This window comes from the organism of the source record quoted next, unplaced genomic scaffold, assembly GCF_019419815.1.
Source record: "Pyrus x bretschneideri cultivar Hongxiangsu unplaced genomic scaffold, Pyrus_bretschneideri_v1 Contig92, whole genome shotgun sequence".
NCBI lineage: Eukaryota > Viridiplantae > Streptophyta > Magnoliopsida > Rosales > Rosaceae > Pyrus > Pyrus x bretschneideri.
In genome coordinates, this window is record NW_025999834.1 from 612,708 (window position 1) to 630,167 (window position 17,460).

At 37.3% G+C, this 17,460-nt stretch overlaps 1 pseudogene; it reads right to left on the reverse strand.

Moving 5' to 3' along the window:
- Positions 1-9,480: 9,480 nt before the first annotated feature.
- LOC103953363 overlaps positions 9,481-17,460 on the reverse strand; it is a 33,118-nt pseudogene continuing 25,138 nt past the window's right edge.

Here is a 17,460-nt window from a genome sequence, read left to right on the forward strand (position 1 = left end):
CCTTGGCTATGTGCTGGAGATTTTAATGAGTTTATTTGGGATTCGGAGAAGTCTGGTGGATCGGCTGTCTTGTATAATAGGCCTCAGTAACTGGTAGATTTTATGAACTCTGCAAAGCTAATCGATCTTGATTTTAATGGGCCTACCTTTACTTGGAGTGAAACATGAAATGGTGAGCTGGTCCTAGAAAGGTTAGATCAGGGACTTTCAAATCAGTTATGGCAATTTTCTTGGCCAAATACTCATGTCGCCCATGGCATTGTGTTAGGTTTGGATTATTGCCCGTTAATCATTCAAGGTGATCTTTGACCGAGTGCTGGGCGGCTATTATTTTGGTTCCAAGCTTTTTGGGCGAAGGAAGAGGCTGATGCGAGAATTATACGCACACAAATTAAACCCTCTTTTTATCAATTGTAGTAATTATGTAAGTAGGGATCGTTCTGGACCGGGGATTAGGAGGGATTGTTAATCACTTGGATTTGACTCAAAAACGTAAAAACAAGTTTAAAACACTATACTAGACTCAAAGAATGCAAAACTCAGAATAAGATAGAATAAGACTAAGACTAAACAAAATATTGGGGGGGGGGGGAATTGAGGTTTGGACGAATTTAAACTAAAATGGATAGATTGTAAAGAAAACAAATTGTAAATACGAATTTGACGGAAATGAATGGATAGGAAGCTAGCTAAGGGGTTCATCCCCACACATGTTATACTTGCATACAAAATGATTTCTAATTGCTTTTCAATAAACCATGAATTCTCAACACCCCAGGTTAATTAGGTCCGTTTAAATTAACCGTCAAGTTTTCCTTAAGTTAATGAATTGGATGATTGCATACGACAACCCAAAGCATTCCCCACAAGTTCCCTACATGAATTGCATAATAGAGATACAAGCAAGAATCATTAAGTTCTTTGAAAACCATAAGTGTTGACGAGGCATTCGTTACTATGATTGCATGAAACTTATGCCAAGAATTTACTTAACGCGATTGTTTATAAGCAACCTCCACTACTTGTGAATATAAGTTCATAACTATTAGGTGAAACTTACTTATATTCTAGCGTCATATTCATGCATGAAAATTAAGCGTGCACTCTCAATAAACATACATAAATAGGTTATCAATCAAATAGTTAAACAAATTGAATCCACAACTTATGAAACGCAATTGGAAGTAATCAAATCATATTGCAATCATAAACATGTATTTCGAATCCCCCCTAGCCAAGGGGGGTTTAGTTTCTCATACATACAAGACAAAGAGAATTGAAATTAAACATTGAAATCAAGGAAAAGCAACACCTAAAAATTCCAACAACTCAAACTTGAATTGTATGAACGTTTAGGCACTCTTCTCCTCCTCTTTGTTTTGGCACAAGGTCTAAGGATAGGTTTGGAGGGATGTTTGTATGGAGGAATGGTAGGATAGTGTTTTGGAGGGTTGGGGAATGGTGGAAATAGAAGAGAAGTTGCTGGAATTGGAAGGGAACCCACGACAAGGGAATTTCAGGATGGTTGTTTTTGTGTTGTGTTGTGTATGAATGGAGGTGTATAATGAATGAATTGTGTGATGGGATTGCATGGTTTTATAGGGAGAGAATGGGTGAGAATGTGGCTGCAATGCATGTGAAAAACAGCTAGGAAAGTGGGTGGAAAGCTGGAATTGCACAAGGGGAATGCTGGAAAGGCAAGGGAACCCACGGCAATGCTTGTTTTGGTGCTGGAAATGCATGTGTTGGCTGATTTGTTTGTTGGGAAAGCATGTGAGGGAAGGATTATGGTGAATGATGATGAATGCATGTGGAAGTGTGGCTGAATTGAAGGATACATGTGGCTGAAATGAAAGGGAAATGCAAAGGGAAAAGCTGGAAATGGGAAAGGAGCCACGGCAAGGTCGATTTCTTGATGGTTTTGGGGTTGTGATGCATGTGAATGCATGTGAATGGCAGCTAGGGTGTGTGATGATGAATGCATGTGGAATAAAGAGTGAATGGTGGCTGCAATAATGAAATGGAATGGCTGGAAATGCAAAGGGGAATGCATGTGGAATGACAACTAGGGTGTGTTGGTGTGTATGGGAATTTCTGGTTCTAAGGCTTTGTTTGATTGGGCTAGGCCCTTTGTTTTATGTCCTAAAGTGCATAAATGGCCTTCAATTTTGTCCATCCTCTTGGCTCCATGGTTAAGCTATCCAATCCATGCCCAAAAATGCTCCAAATAGCCTCAAAATGCACTTTCTTGCTCCCTTTGCCATTAGGACCTAAAAACAAACGAAAATAGCTTAAACTACGAAAACAACTATGAATTAACAACATAAATGCACGAAAACAAGCTAAGTAAGTCGCCTAAATATGCTCCTATCAGAGGCTTGTCAAAGACTGGTGACAAATTGTTGGACTCGGCCTTATGAGGATGATGCCTTAACAAGATGTCATAAACATCTTAACGAGTGTCGCTCTCAACTCATCACATGGAGTTGACACATATTTAAACAGAGGGCACAGGAAATCACGGAACTTATGTCTAAGCTTGATGAATTACAGAAGGATTGGGGTGCCCATATTGATGAGATAAATGAGAAGACAAAGTTGGTGGATTGGTTGATGGCCTAAGAGGAAAGTTTTTGGCAGCAAAGGTCACGGGTGAAATGGCTTCGAGAGGGTGACGCTAATACTAAGTTCTTCCATCAATTTACCTTGCAATGCCAACAGCGAAATCATGTGCCAAAGCTCAAAAGCAATGCAGGTACTTGGGAGGAACGACCGCATAGGGTTAAGAAGATAATTGATGAATATTTCCTCTCACTCTTTTCCTCTGTCGGACACAGGCATTAGGGAGCAATTTTGGATTGTGTTCATTCTTTAGTTATTGATGGTATGAACATGTCTCTGACGACATCTTTTTCTGATGATGAAATTCATGCGGCGGTGATGCAAATGGTAGCCTTAAGGCTCCGGGACCTGACGATTTTCAAGGTATATTCTATCAATTTTTTTGGGATTCTATTAAGATGGAGGTTCATGCCCTTGCTCGAATGTTGGAATTTGGTGATGTTCCCCCTAGCTGACTTAATGCCACTCATATATATTCTAAATCCTAAAATTCTCAATATGGAGTCCATTTCTCAGTTCAAACCGATTAGCTTATGTAATTATTCTTATAAGAATTTGGCAAAGATTTTGGAGAACAGATTAAGACCGTTGCTGCCAAATCTCATTTCTCCTATGCAAAACGCGTTTGTTGGGGGTCATCAAATTCAAGATAATATTGGGATTGCTCATGAGTTGTTCCACTGCCTCAAGCTTAGAAGAACTCGGAGTAAGTTTGAGCTTCGTATTAAGCTTGACATGCATAAGGCCTATGACTGGGTGGAGTGGGATTTCCTTGATGCAGTGATGGAGAAGCTAGGGTTTGATGCTTAGTGGCGAAGACTGATTATGGGATATGTTTGTTCGGTCAATTTTGCGGTACTTCTTAATGGTCAACCGGGTAACAAGTTTACTCCCTCACGGGGCTTACGCCAGGGGGATCCTCTATCTCTTTATCTATTTCTCTTATCCTTTTTAGGGCTACTAGACATAATTGTTGCAATTTGGTTCGGCTTATTGAGGATTATTGTAAGGCTTGGGGCCAAGGGGTCAATCTACATAAATCGTGTGTGTTCTTTGGAGCTAAAACACCAACGGCAATGTCAATGGAGCTTGGCCAAGTTCTTAATATGCCTGTGGCCTCTAATCCAGGTACATATTTGGGTGTTCCTGTCATGTGGGGAAGATCTAAGCAGCAAGGTCTTGCTTATGTACAAGGGAGGATTTTGCAAAAATTACAAGGATGGCGGCAACATACTCTCTCTCATGTGGATAAAGAGGTTTTAATTAAGGCGGTTGTTCAAGCTATTTATGCATACCCTATGAATTTATTTAAATTTTTGACTATGGTGGGTAAGGATTTGGATTCTTTGATATCTAAGTTTTAGTGGGGAGTCGAGGGTGATGATCGGAAAATTTATTGGCTGTCTACACTGACTTTGGGTCTTTCTAAGCGGGATGGCGGCTTGGGGTTTCGAAACTTTAGTGATTTCAATGATGCCTTACTTGCGAAATAGTGTTGTCGGTTAATTCATCATGCTAACTCTCTATGGGCTTCGGTTTTGAAAGCTCGTTACTTTCCGCATTGTTCTTTCCTTGATGCTCAACGCGGAAGTAGAGCCCCTTAGGCATGGAATATTCTTTTAGTGGGCAGAGATCTCTTAATGAAGGAAGCGCATTGGCAAATCATGAATGGGCATAGTGTTTGACTTTGGGTGGATCGATGGCTTCCCTTCATTCTGTTAGGTCATCCTATACCCTGTGGGCAGGTGCCTATCACTCAGACTACTTGGGTGGAGTCTTTCATCAATCCTACTTCCTGATTTTGGGACCTAAGTTTTCTTCAACCATTCTTGTTGGGTGAAGATACGACTGCTATCTTGGAAACACATATTAGGGATACTGGCAGGTAAGATAGATTAGTCTGGCATTCAACCAAGAATTGTTTGTATGTTGTTAAGTCAGGGTATTACTATGCTCGATCTAGGCACGGTTCCTCGGTGGATTTTAAGCCCTCTTCTTCTTATATTTTTTCTCTTTCATGACAGGTTTGACTGTTTATATGGAAGTTAAGAGTCCCGCCGAAACTTCGGCAATTTATGTGGCGAGTTGCCTATCGTGCCCTGGCTACGATGGAGAATTTATTTGTTTGCAAATCTGCTCCATCGTCTATGTGTCTGATTTGTCATCGTCAAGAAGAGATTGTTGAACATCTTTTTTTTATTATGCCCTTAGGTTGAGCCTATATGGTTTGGTGGTGTTATGAATTATAAAGTTGATAGACCTCGGATCGCTTCCTGGTTTGCTTGGTACCACTCCATTGTCACTCAAAGATTTGGGAGGAGCATTGCTTTTTGCTTTCTCATGTTGCCTTTACTTGTTGGCATATATGGAAAGCTAGGTGCCAATTTTTGTTCAATCACTCTCCCATTAGCCCTATAAAGGTTCTTCTTACCATCTCCCCCTCGGCTTCTGTGTTCTTGGACGCTACTAGGCATTCTGTCCCTTCCCTCCCCACCCTTCCCCCCCCCCTGGGATGCTTTTAATGGTGGACGATTTGGTGGTACTTTGGTCACCACCTACAGTTCCCTTTTTAAAGGTCAATGTGGATGCTAGTTGGTCTTCTTCAGTACAGAATGATTTTGTGGGTATTGTGATCTAGGGAGCATTGGGACAATTTATAGATGTCGCATGGTATACGGTCCAAGCGCCTAATGCCTCCACGGCTGAAGCTTTGGCTATGTTGAAAAGGTGCCAACTAGCTGCTAATTTAGGACATCGTAAGGTAATCTTTGAATCTGACTCAAAGGAGACCATTTTATCTTTGTCTAGTTCACTGGATGTTGGTAGATGAGAGGCTGTCCCTACCTTAACACTTGTTAAAAGGTTTGAGGAGTCTTTCCAAGACTGTCGCTGGTCTTGGGTTCCAAGGTCAGCCAATATGGCGGCGCATTGCTTGGCGTCAACAAGCAACACGAAGATGTGTAATTTCACTTGGGTCAACAGACCTCTATCTTCATTGGTTTATGTACTTAACAAAGATGGTTTACCTTGTCCCCATGGTTCCTTATGATTTTGGTAGTAGTTGAAGGGGCAACACTAGAACTCAGTTCTCGTGTCTTCTCCTATCCCATTCGCTGTTGGTTAGTGCTGTTTTGTTTGTTGGCCTCATGATAGGTTTTCTTGTAGCTCTCTGGCTTTTAGCCTTGGTAATATGATGTGATATATAATAGCACTCAAATTAAACCCTCTTTTTGACAATTGTAGTATAGATATAAGTAGGGTTCATTCTAGGCCGGGGATTAGGAGGGATTGCTAATCTAATGAAAACTGACTCAAAGATACAAAAATATGCTTCAAAACACTTAAACAAACTCAAAAGACTCTTAACTAAACTTATATGACTCAAAACAACACAAAACAATCAAAAAGACTCAAACTAGACTCTAGGACTCAATTTGGACGAAAATAGAATTGGTTTTGACTCAAAAGACTCAAAAACACACTTTAGGACAGATTTGACACAACTAAATAAAGGGGATTGAGTTTTTGACGAATTTAAGATAAAAACAAGTAACTAAAAGACCTAAACAAGGTTTGGACGAATTTGGGGATATGGATAGGGGATTAGCTAGCTAGAGGGTCCTTCTCCACACATGACACACTTGCATACAAATTGATTTCCAGTTGCTTTTCGATAAACCATGAACCTCAACACCCCAGATTAACCGTGACATCACTAATTAACCCTCAGATTTTCCTTAAGTTATTGGATTGGATGACATCATACGACAACCCAAAGCATTCTTCAAAAGTCCCCTACATGACATCATAATAGAGATACAATCAAAGATCATTACGTTCTATGAAAATCATAAGTATTGACAAAGCACTTGTAACTATGACATCATGATACTCATGCTAGGAATTTACTTAACATGATTGTGAAAACAACCTTAACTACTTGTGAATATAAGTTTGTAATGATTATATGAAACTCCCTTATATTCTAGCCCCAAATTCATGCATGCAAACTAAGTGTGCACCCTTAATCAACAAACAAGAATAAGTTATCCATCAAACGGTTAAGTAAATTGCATTCACAATTTATGAAATCACAACTAGAATTAATCAATTCATATTGCAAATATAATCATGGTTTCAAAGTCTCCCCTAGCCAAAACAAAATTAGTTCCTCATGTTTACAACAAAACAAAGAGAATATAAATTAAACATTGAAAACAAAGTTTGAATACACCTAGAAACACTCCAGGTGGCTCCTCCTTCCTTCCTTGCTGCCAACAATGGGGATTTGTGTGAATTTAGGCTCTTGAGGTGTGGTGGATGGTGTGGTGTGAATTTGGGGTAGAGGATGGTGGTTTTTGAGTGTTGTGGCATCAAGTATTTATAGGGTGAAGGGGAGGCACGAATTTGGGCTAAAAAAGAGAGGAATTAGGACTCCAAATCACCAAAGAACAAGGATACTTTCAATTAGATTCCAAGAAGGACAAGGAATGGTCCTTGTGGCAAATTCTAGAACTTCTAGAAGGGTTAAATGTGGCATAAACTTAATGCACGAAAATAGGGCTTCTAGAACTTGATATTTAGGTGATTTAATGTGAAAAGGAGTCCTCTTTGAAGTTGGAATTAATGTAGGAAAAGATTAGGATAGGATAAGATAAGATAAGGTTGGATAAGAGTCCTTATTTCTTGCTCTTTCCTTATCTTCTTTGCATTTGGACTTCTTTCTCCAGATTTTTAGCTTTTCCTAGCATCTCTTGACTTCAATTTCGTCCATCCACATTGCCCCATAGTTAAGCTATCCAATCCATGCCCAAAACTGCTCCAAATAGCCTCAAAATGCACTTTCTTGCTCCTTTTGCCATTAGGACCTAAAAACATACGAAAATAGCTTAAAAGACTAAAATAGATAGTAATTAAGTAACTAAATGCAAGGAAACAACATAACTAAGTAGCATAAATATGCTCCTATCATAATATATTTCTAGTTTCCAAAAAAAAAAAAAAAAAAAAAAAAAAGAAGGAAAAAAAAAATCTCTAACAAGCATAAATACTTAGAACGTGATTTAGTAGCCAACACCTTCAAGGTTGCTAGAAGAAAATGTCATCAAACTAATTTTGGTTCTGCTAGGTACCGTTTGGTACATGGTATGGGACGGAACGGAGTCGGACGAGGCGTTCCGTCCCACATTTGGTGCGACTAAAAAGGGTGGAACGCGTTGTTCCACAGGACGAGATTTGGGTAAATTTTCGTTCCGCCTTCCCCTGGAACGAAAATACCCCTTGCCCTTTTCAATATTTACACCATCTAAAACAAACCCTAACCCATTCTCTGCCGTTTTCGCGTAGCCTTCCTCCTCATCCTTCATCCTTCATCGTCATCCTCATGTCTCTTGCCCTCCTTCCCCTCTGTTTCCTTCTCTCTCCTCTCTATTCCTCTCTCTGCAAGTTAGGGTTTTCTGATTTTTTTTTTGTTCGATTCTACAATTCTGGGTTCGGCTTCACCAGATCACGATTCTCGCCTCTGTAAGATCTCGATTGATTTCCCTTTTGCTTTAATTCGTACTAATTTTTGTTCTTGCTATAGTTTCTTGAATTTGGGGTTTCTATCATGTTGGCTGCCCTATTTATGGTATTCAAAATTCTTCTAATTTTTCTGTGTGTAGTTATTTTATAGTCAATTTTGTTTTCTTGTAATATCTTCATGAAATGATTTGGAATATAATGTCTGTGCAAGGTTTATTTTGAATTTTATTTTAATGTTTATGGACTGTTTGGTTGCTGAGAAATGGTAGGAAATGAAGAAAAACTAGATTATAGATTTAAACTGTATATTCCAGTTTTTGTGTCTTTTACAATGGATGTTAAATAAATGAATAACCTTAAACTTCCTGGTTTGAGTTTTATTTTCTGATTGATTTTGTTTTCTATCTAAGCTCATCATAATCATCATCGATTCGTCTTGTTTGTCCTCAGCCTCTCACACACTTTCTTTCGTCGCCCCTTCCGATTCAACGGCTTTGTGAATTAGGGTTTTCTAAGCTGCCCCAAACCTTGATTTCGTCTCACATGGTGTCGATAGTCGTCTCCTCCAAATCGTAAAGTAAAAGTAAATTCATTGTAGAATTCGTATTTTCCAGGTAAAAGTCTACGTCCTTTTTTCATAAAAATTTGCCAAGAAATTCATAAAATTACATAAAGAAGCAAACCTGCTGCAGTTGCTGGAAGCATAAGCTAAGGATTTAAAAAGGCCTTTTTCTCCTTTTAATTTTGTCTGTATTTTCAGCCTTATATTTTGGTTGAATAAGATTTATAGAAAGTTGTAATATAGTTAGTCAGATCTGTGATTTGTCAGTTGGGAATATTTTGCAGGAAGAATGAACAGCCCTAAAGATTGGATTTCTTCTTAGTATCCATGCCTCTGGTTTCGCCTCGACCGTTGTCGGGCAGTGACAGTTTCTTTAGGGAGGAACCCTCCAATGAAGAATTTGTTGCATTCATATAGAATATAGTGAAAGTTGCATGTGACTTTTGAGAGCTTAGATGCTTCAACTATCTGACCGTTTTTGGAAATGACTATTAGGCTGACATGGTACTATAATTCCTGAAGAACACATTAGGTCTGTTGGGATGGTAGGGATAGAGTTAGTTGGTTAGTAGCTTATGAGTGAAGCAAAGAATACTTGTATAAATAACAAACACCTCACTCTCTCTGTAATTCATTCATTGTTAAAGGAATACATTCTTTAGTCATTCACTTTCTCTCTCTAAATTCCTTGACATTGTTTTTTGTTTTGCTTATTCTGCAATCTCCAAAAGCTAATTATGGTATTGTTATATGTATTCAAATATGAACAAGTTAAAAAAAAAAAGTCTCGTTTCAAAAAAAAATAATCTCGTTCCATCCCACGCATAAACATTATACCAAACAACAAACAGAACAGGGATGAGTTAGTCATTCAATCTTTTGGTTCCGTTCTGTCCAGTGTGTACCAAACGCAGAACGGAACAACCGTCCCGTTCCGTCCTGCGCGTACCAAACATAACACGTAACCTCCGTTCCGTCCCATCCTATCCCATCCCATTTCATTTTGTCCCGTCCCGTTTATGTACCAAATGGTACCCTAAAGAACCACAGCACTCCAAGGCTAAACAACTACAAAAAGAACCAAACATTACCATGATCCAAAGGTAAGCTTGTCGACTAGATCCCAAGGTAAGACTAGGCCAGCGAAAGAAATGTTAAGCTGTAACTCTTGCTCGACCTTTGGCTATTCTTCTAGCAATTACTCTCCGTCCACCCTTGGTTGCCTTGCTGTGTTCATGTGATAAATATGTTAGTCATAAATGCAAAATATACAGATTACTGGTTGATGTTGAAACTTGAAAATAAGAGACAACACGGCTCATAAAAGCTTGTTTAGAAAAATAAGCGTTCTCATAAGCTGATCTGACAGAAAAACTAGCATTACATTTTGAAATGTATACAAATTTAGTGACAGTTATGGAAAAGGTTAATTTTGATGATCCATTATCCAGGTAACTAAAATTGCATAAAGTAAAATGCTAAACGTAATGTTGCATATCAGAAAGAAGTTGATTGAGATCAAAATTTGCAATATATCTACTTGCCCATAACTACTTTAATCTTTTTCCTTGATAAACATATAAACCTAAAATTTGCATTATATATACTTGCCATACTATTAAAACCATAGAACTAAGTCTAAAAAGCATCCTAAAAAATCGTACATGCCATATCTTCAAAAGAAGACCTCTTGCGAGAAGAAACCAAGGTTTTCTGTAGAGAGAGAGAGAGAGAGAGAGAGAGAGAGAGAGAGAGAGAGAGACCGAGCAAAAAATCCATGGTTCCTCTTCCGCCGGATGGTACTGGGCTGGAACGTTCGCTTTGGAAATAATAGCATTGGCTCTGTTGATGAAGAATCATCTCCTGAGAAATAATAGCATACACGATTATGAAGGAAGATTTGTGAAAAACAAGTTCATTTGAGCAACATCAATAACATGCAATTAACAATTAAAAGGCGGAATCATGTTTATATGCACTCAAAAACAAAACTTAACCCATGAACTTCAAAGCCTAGTAGATAGGTGAACCAAGACTCAACTCAAAACAAAGTGAGTTGAGAAATCAATACCTTTGTAGATTCCTCTTTGCATAAGCAAAGGCTAATCACCCAAAGAGAGGGCCTTCATTCCTTGCATCTTAGATCCATGGATTTGGATGGATGAAAAGGTTTCTCCAAGTTCCCAAAATTGAGAACCTCTAAGTCTCCACACCAAGGCATATTGTAGAAGAAATGAGTGACCTTGAGGAAGTAAGATTGCTAGATGTTTTCCTCAAGGGTGGCCGGCCATTTCTAGAGAGAAAGGAGAGTTTGTGTTTCTCCAATTTCCCCAAAAAAAAACCCTAAATGAATTTTGGCTATAAAGTCACACTTATACCTTAATTCATTTGAGTGGCAAACTTGTAAATAAGTCCAAAACCCACTCTTTCTCTAAATGACCGGCCTTAGCGTATTCATTGGGCTATTTGGGCCTTTGTGAATCATTATTCATTAAGTTGTCACACAACTTAAGTCAATGGACTTGACGTTCGAAGCCCATTGGGCCTTAAGGTCCAAAACTATCCCGAGGTCTTTTAACGAACTTATTCGTTTAATTAATAATCATATTAATTAATCCTTGCCATAAATAATTAAACCATTTAATTATTCTTACTCATCTCCGTTGAATCTTCAATCTCTACCTTACACGGTGTACGATCCATTAGGTTCCTTTTAGCGAGGCAGTGGGCGATTCAAACTCTTTCAAATCGATTGTGAATTGAAACTTACTTTCAATTCTCCCGTTAGTGATAATACACTTTTAGGGCTTCCACAAACCATGGTTGACGCCTAGCAGCATGTCATGGTTACCCAAGCTAATCAGAAGAGGTGGAGAACCTATTCAGTTTTAGGATTACAAATGCAATACGGTCTTTCTCTAATACAATACTCTTGACCACATTATTTGGTTTGATAGTTTATTCATGTCTACTATCCAATGCGAGTCTTGTGCTTATATGATTACCTTGAATGTGATTTGGAACACATTCCTAAATCTCATTCATACTTTGCCCAAAGATTCTTAATCATATCATAGAGTATTCTCCCTCAAACAGTTTGAAGGTTAGAGATCCCTTGTTGCGCATTCACTTGCCTCCATGGCTAAGTGGCTTAACCCCAACGATGCCGTGGACACCCTCCTGATGGAGTGACTTTGACATAATCAAAGATTAAGGACCTAACCACAAGACAACTGTGATGCCTCAGGTCAAAAGACTAATTTGCATTATCCCAACCATGAGTTCTCATGTGACATGAATATGAGAACTCTTCGTTGATCGTGTTCAGTGAACTCATTCTCTATTGAGCACCTACGTACTTGTCTTGATGTCACACACACCAATGACTAGAGACTAGTCACTCTCCCTGAGAGAAGACATAGCACGTACTGATCTTAACAGACTGTCAATGCCCAATTGACAATCCTATGACCAGGAACGTTTAGGATGTGTCAACGAAAGAATGGTCTCATGAATCTAACTTCTTTAGATCGCATTCTTCCAATCACATATTCCTTGGACTTATCGTTTAAGCATATAACATTTATATGAGACGGCTCAAACAATAATCTTTGCCCTTTACATTTAAACTACATTAGTTTGAAATGTCCGTAAAGTATCATCATATGATTGGTTTTAGGGCACATTTCCAACAATCTCCCACTTGCACTAGAGCCAATCAGCTTAGTCATCATTGATGATACCTCTTCTGTAATTCATTTCATAAATGGCTGAGTAGTAGGCCTAAACAATGGATATCTATATGTTATCCACAGAAGCAACCTTGAGAATAATGACGTCACCATTATACATGATTCTCAATCATGTGGTTCAGTCTCTCATTTGAGTTCGGACCTTGATGAGACCTTGATTCCCTGGCTTGAGCTATCGCCCCATTAGTGTCATACACTTTCTGGTTGGAACCGAATGGAGAGTTCATGAATAAACTTTCCCATCCAAACAACAATGTTGTAAGCTTCTATATGGCAATATATTTTGCATACATGATGGAACACATTAAAGTCATTTACTTTTAACGTTTCCACCCAAATATCTCTTTAGTCATAATAAAGAGATATCTCATTATCACTTCATTCATAATGAAGAGATATTCTATGATGGATTAGATTCATAATCTAATACATTTACGCTTCCATTACGTTACTCTAATTCTTCCTCATTCTTGAGGAATCCATCCTTAGTATTTCTTAAATACCTAAGGATTCACTTGACAGTTGCCATGGTTCTGATCCTGGGCTTGCACTGATATCATCTTGTACCGTTCTAGGTACAACTTATATCAATGTTTTCATACAATATGTAATACATAAATCACCTTTCTGCGTATGCATAAAGGATTCTATTTACGCATTATTTCTTTGGGAGTCAAAGGGTACATTCCCTTTGAGAAGAACAACTTCCTAGTCTCACTAGAATTGTCATTCTAATTGAAGTTTATCATCATATGAGAAACTTCCTAGCATCTCATTGTCTATTTTAGGGATTGATATAATCCAATTATATCTTGAAATCTATCATTATAGATTTCCATCCCATGTATATAGACTATGTCTCCCATATACATTCTATCATTATAGAATGTTTAAAGTCATAACTTTAACGATGAAGAATTCCTTTCATTTTCAAAATTAATATATATCATGTATATATATTCAAATTTAGGAATATGATCAACTCCCACTAATCTTTTGTAAACCTAGTAAACAAAAGATTCATTTACATCTTTATGAGAAATCAAACAATTGATCTTTTCTCATAAGACGCTTATAACTCCCACTAGCTTGCTAAGATCCATGATGGATGGATCTCTACAACTAACATGTCTTAGAAGTATATATCATATATATATGGGTAATTGATAATGTCCAACGAATTAAATCTTATTTATGTTCATTCTTCTCCTAATGGAGAAATTCATTATCTTACGATGCTACTTTCCTTGATATTTTTCAAGGAAATTAATCTAAAGTGTTACTTTTTCCTTGGATCAAATCTAAGGAGGTAAATACTTTAGACGTCTTACTCATCTACTTACATTTCTTGAATTCTTTGAAACCTTTTGCAAAGTATTCGGACTTGTGTTTATTCAAAATAAACTATAGTCCAACCGAGAGTGATCTTCGGTGAATGTCATACAACATGAGTAGTATTATGTTGTGGACAAGTGCCACTAACATCTAAGTGAATTAACCTCAACAACTTTGTGATTCTTTCTTCTTTCCAAAAGAATAAAGATTCAAACATTTCACCTCTATACAATTTTAACAAGAAGGTATTGGATCCGGATCTAACGATCCAAAGCATCCATCTATGACCAACTCGTAACTTATGTTTTAGAGGTATCACAACTCAGTTGGGATTAGTCACTACCTTGCAACCTTTTGGGTTTTAAGTATCGTTATATTCTTAAACAGTTAACACTACCACATCATCTCTACTACAGAGACAATTAATTAGATTACCATAATCTAATCATTCATTAATAAAGAACAATGTTTTGTCAAACAAAACATTCATCCATCTCTACAACTGTGACGGAATTATGTTCCTTTAAAATTGGGACGTAAAGACAATCTTTGGTTTTTCCAATTTCTTTGGTAGTTCATATGAGGAAGTAAGTACAATCCGCTTTCGCAGAGATCTATATTCGATTCACGTTTGGAATGTGAAGTACTTTCTCTTCTCTCATTTATCTTCTACTTCTTATTAGCACACTTTTACAACAATTGTAAAACATAGTTACTAATACAGAATCATGCATTCAAGTAGAAGAACCAACTGTTATGAACTTTTCAAGAACATTTTACAACACCTTCAAAAGGTGTGTTCTTGACACTTGCAAGACATTTCTTGCAAATACCCCTTCCAATGTCCATCCTTTCATAAAGAAAGTTTGTTCCCTTGGAGTTATTTTGCCTTCTTCATTTGACTTCCCTTTTGATTACAATAGTCATGGTCCCTAAACTCCCACTATCTCTCTTGAAACTTATTTCAAATGTGTTATACACATCAAACGATTTGGAGAGCGTGCGGTTATTGTTCACTATATAGTTTACAATAAACTTAATGAACCATTAGGATAGGGACACAAAGGTGAAGTCCTTGCCTAGTTTCCGTCTCGTTAAGTGGTTTAGCACTTCAACACTCAATGATTCAAAATCATCATAAGTCCATATAAATGGACTATTTTTGTCAACCAACCATTATGTTCTAAACATAATAACAAACTTTCAAGAGTTGTTCAAGGCAACTATCATTTCTTCATACAACAATTTGTAAGTGAAGAATCATGGCACATAAAGTGTCCATGCCCTTGTGCTTACTTCTCAAGTTCCTTGTTCGTGTAACAAAGAGACAAGCACTAGAGTTTGCATTGTCCTCTTCATGGTAGACTTATCTAACATGTTCTTCCATTGATACATTATCAATAGGAAGATTGTGAGGATGAGACTACTTAGGTACTTTTACAATCCATTCAAGACAATCTATGGGATTGTGGTACCAAGTTTGGAAATTAAAGTGTTCGGTTTTTCTTTGTCAAGTTTTGGATAGCGTTTGCAAATATATTGGTAAACAAATACATAACGAATATAAATTGATTGATTTTAAGCTATTTGATCCGGGTCTTTAAATCAAAATAGCACCACCCACTATTTTTTGCAAATTCCATATCCCTCATCGGAATTCGAGAGTTTTGGAGGAAACTCTTAGTAGGGTATGGGAGGCTCACTATTACCAAGCCCACCTCACGATGATACGATATCAGCTAGCATTAATAATAATGAGAGAGTACGCTTACTCATTTGCATCTCTTGCAAGTACCCATCTTATTTGGCCTCTAGAGAATGTTGCCTCACAATGATATGATATCGGCGCCATTGCACTTAGTTAAGTTATTCCCACCATGCTTAGTTCATGAAGGGGTTCAAGAATAGCCTCACAATGATATGATATTGGCCATCCTCGTTGCCTACACTCACCTCATCATATGCGTATAGACTCCTCCTGAGTGTAAGCATGCACTTTGTACTCCCCCATGAAAGGGTGAAGCCGGTGTACAAGTCACAAACGATTGGAGCTTACCACGGTGGAAGGCCACGAAGAGATATTCAAAGCATCTCTCGCTTATCAACTTAATAATGGTTTGGTTGAGGGTTTTAGGTCTCATCACATAAATATTCATTTTAATCTAATTAAAACAATTTTGGTCCTATAACAACTATTGGTCCATTTGATTGATTTAGTTGTATATAATACTCCCACTAAGCTTTTAAAACGGTTTTTAAAGCAAGAGTATATGATACTACTAACATAAGGTTTGCATTCATTGATGGACTATATAGTTGCCTTAGGGCCTTAGGATGACTATGAACCTTTGATTCGATTCAACACGAGCCTAGTGTTGAATCTCGGTCTAGGGATGGAGATTGATTTTAGTTACGCATTTAATCACATTAAGGCGTGTTGTCTTAGGGCGTCGGACCCAACTACTCCAATTTCATGCATATCGAATAAAATAAGAAAGGAGTACTTCAAAGTAAATAAGAGCTTATGATCTTTTACAACAATTGATCAAATCAAATTACTTTAAAGTAAAGAAGAGCTTATGCTCTTTTACAACAATTGATCATATCAAATTACAACCAAAATTTAATCTACACATTCCCATGGTTCAAACAAATTTGAAACGGCCTTTCACATAGCTCAATTATAGTAGGCTTAGGTTCATAATCACCGTTTCTTTAATTAATTAACACTTTAACTAATTAAACATGAATGCAACATTTTCATTTGGTTTTTGTATCCATAGAATTGATTTAGATGGAGCTAAATGAAATGAAAATCCAATTCTCATTTAAAGAGACAAAACAATTTTGTTCTCTACCTAATTTGGGCCAAAATGCTATGACCTCAACTTGTTTGGGCCATAGTGCAATTAACCTCAACTTTTGGGCTATTTTGCAAAAACTTAAACTTTTGGGGTCACTTTGTAAAAACACAAAAGTCCACTACTTCATGTAATTACAACTAGAACCCAAAAATTTCCACAAAAGCTAAAACTTCATTAAAGGAGCAAAACAATTTGTCCTTTTAGTGATTTTGGACCTTTACGTAAAAACGTAAACTTTTGGGTCAAAGTACAAATACACAAAAGTATCAAAACTTTATGTAATTACATAAAAGCCTCACAAGGACCCTAATTGAGTAGGGTGGCCAGCCATTGAAGCAAAGTATATAAAAAAATTTCAAAGTTTTGTAAGTGGGATGTGTGAAATGGAATAAATCATTACATACCTACCCACTAAAATTTCTTTAATTTTTCAAAACAAATATCTAAGATATTTAAACATAAGAAATATTTCAAAACAAAAACTTTATGAAATAAATCAAAACTTTGAATCAAAACACCAAACTTTTTGTTCTTGGCAAGAACATATCAAGAACAATGAAGAACATCCATGAAAACCCATAAGAGCTCCATGAACATTCTTCACCCAAAAACATACCAAAACCACTCAAACTTAAGGGAAATAACATACAACCATACTAGGGTACATAGGGGTTCCAAAAGTCACTTTAAAACACTTTTAACAAGTCAAACAAGAACCCAAAAATCCACCCTTTGGATTTGGCCGAATTTCCCCAAAAACATGGCACCAAATTTTAGCTCCAAAATTCATGCTCATATGAAC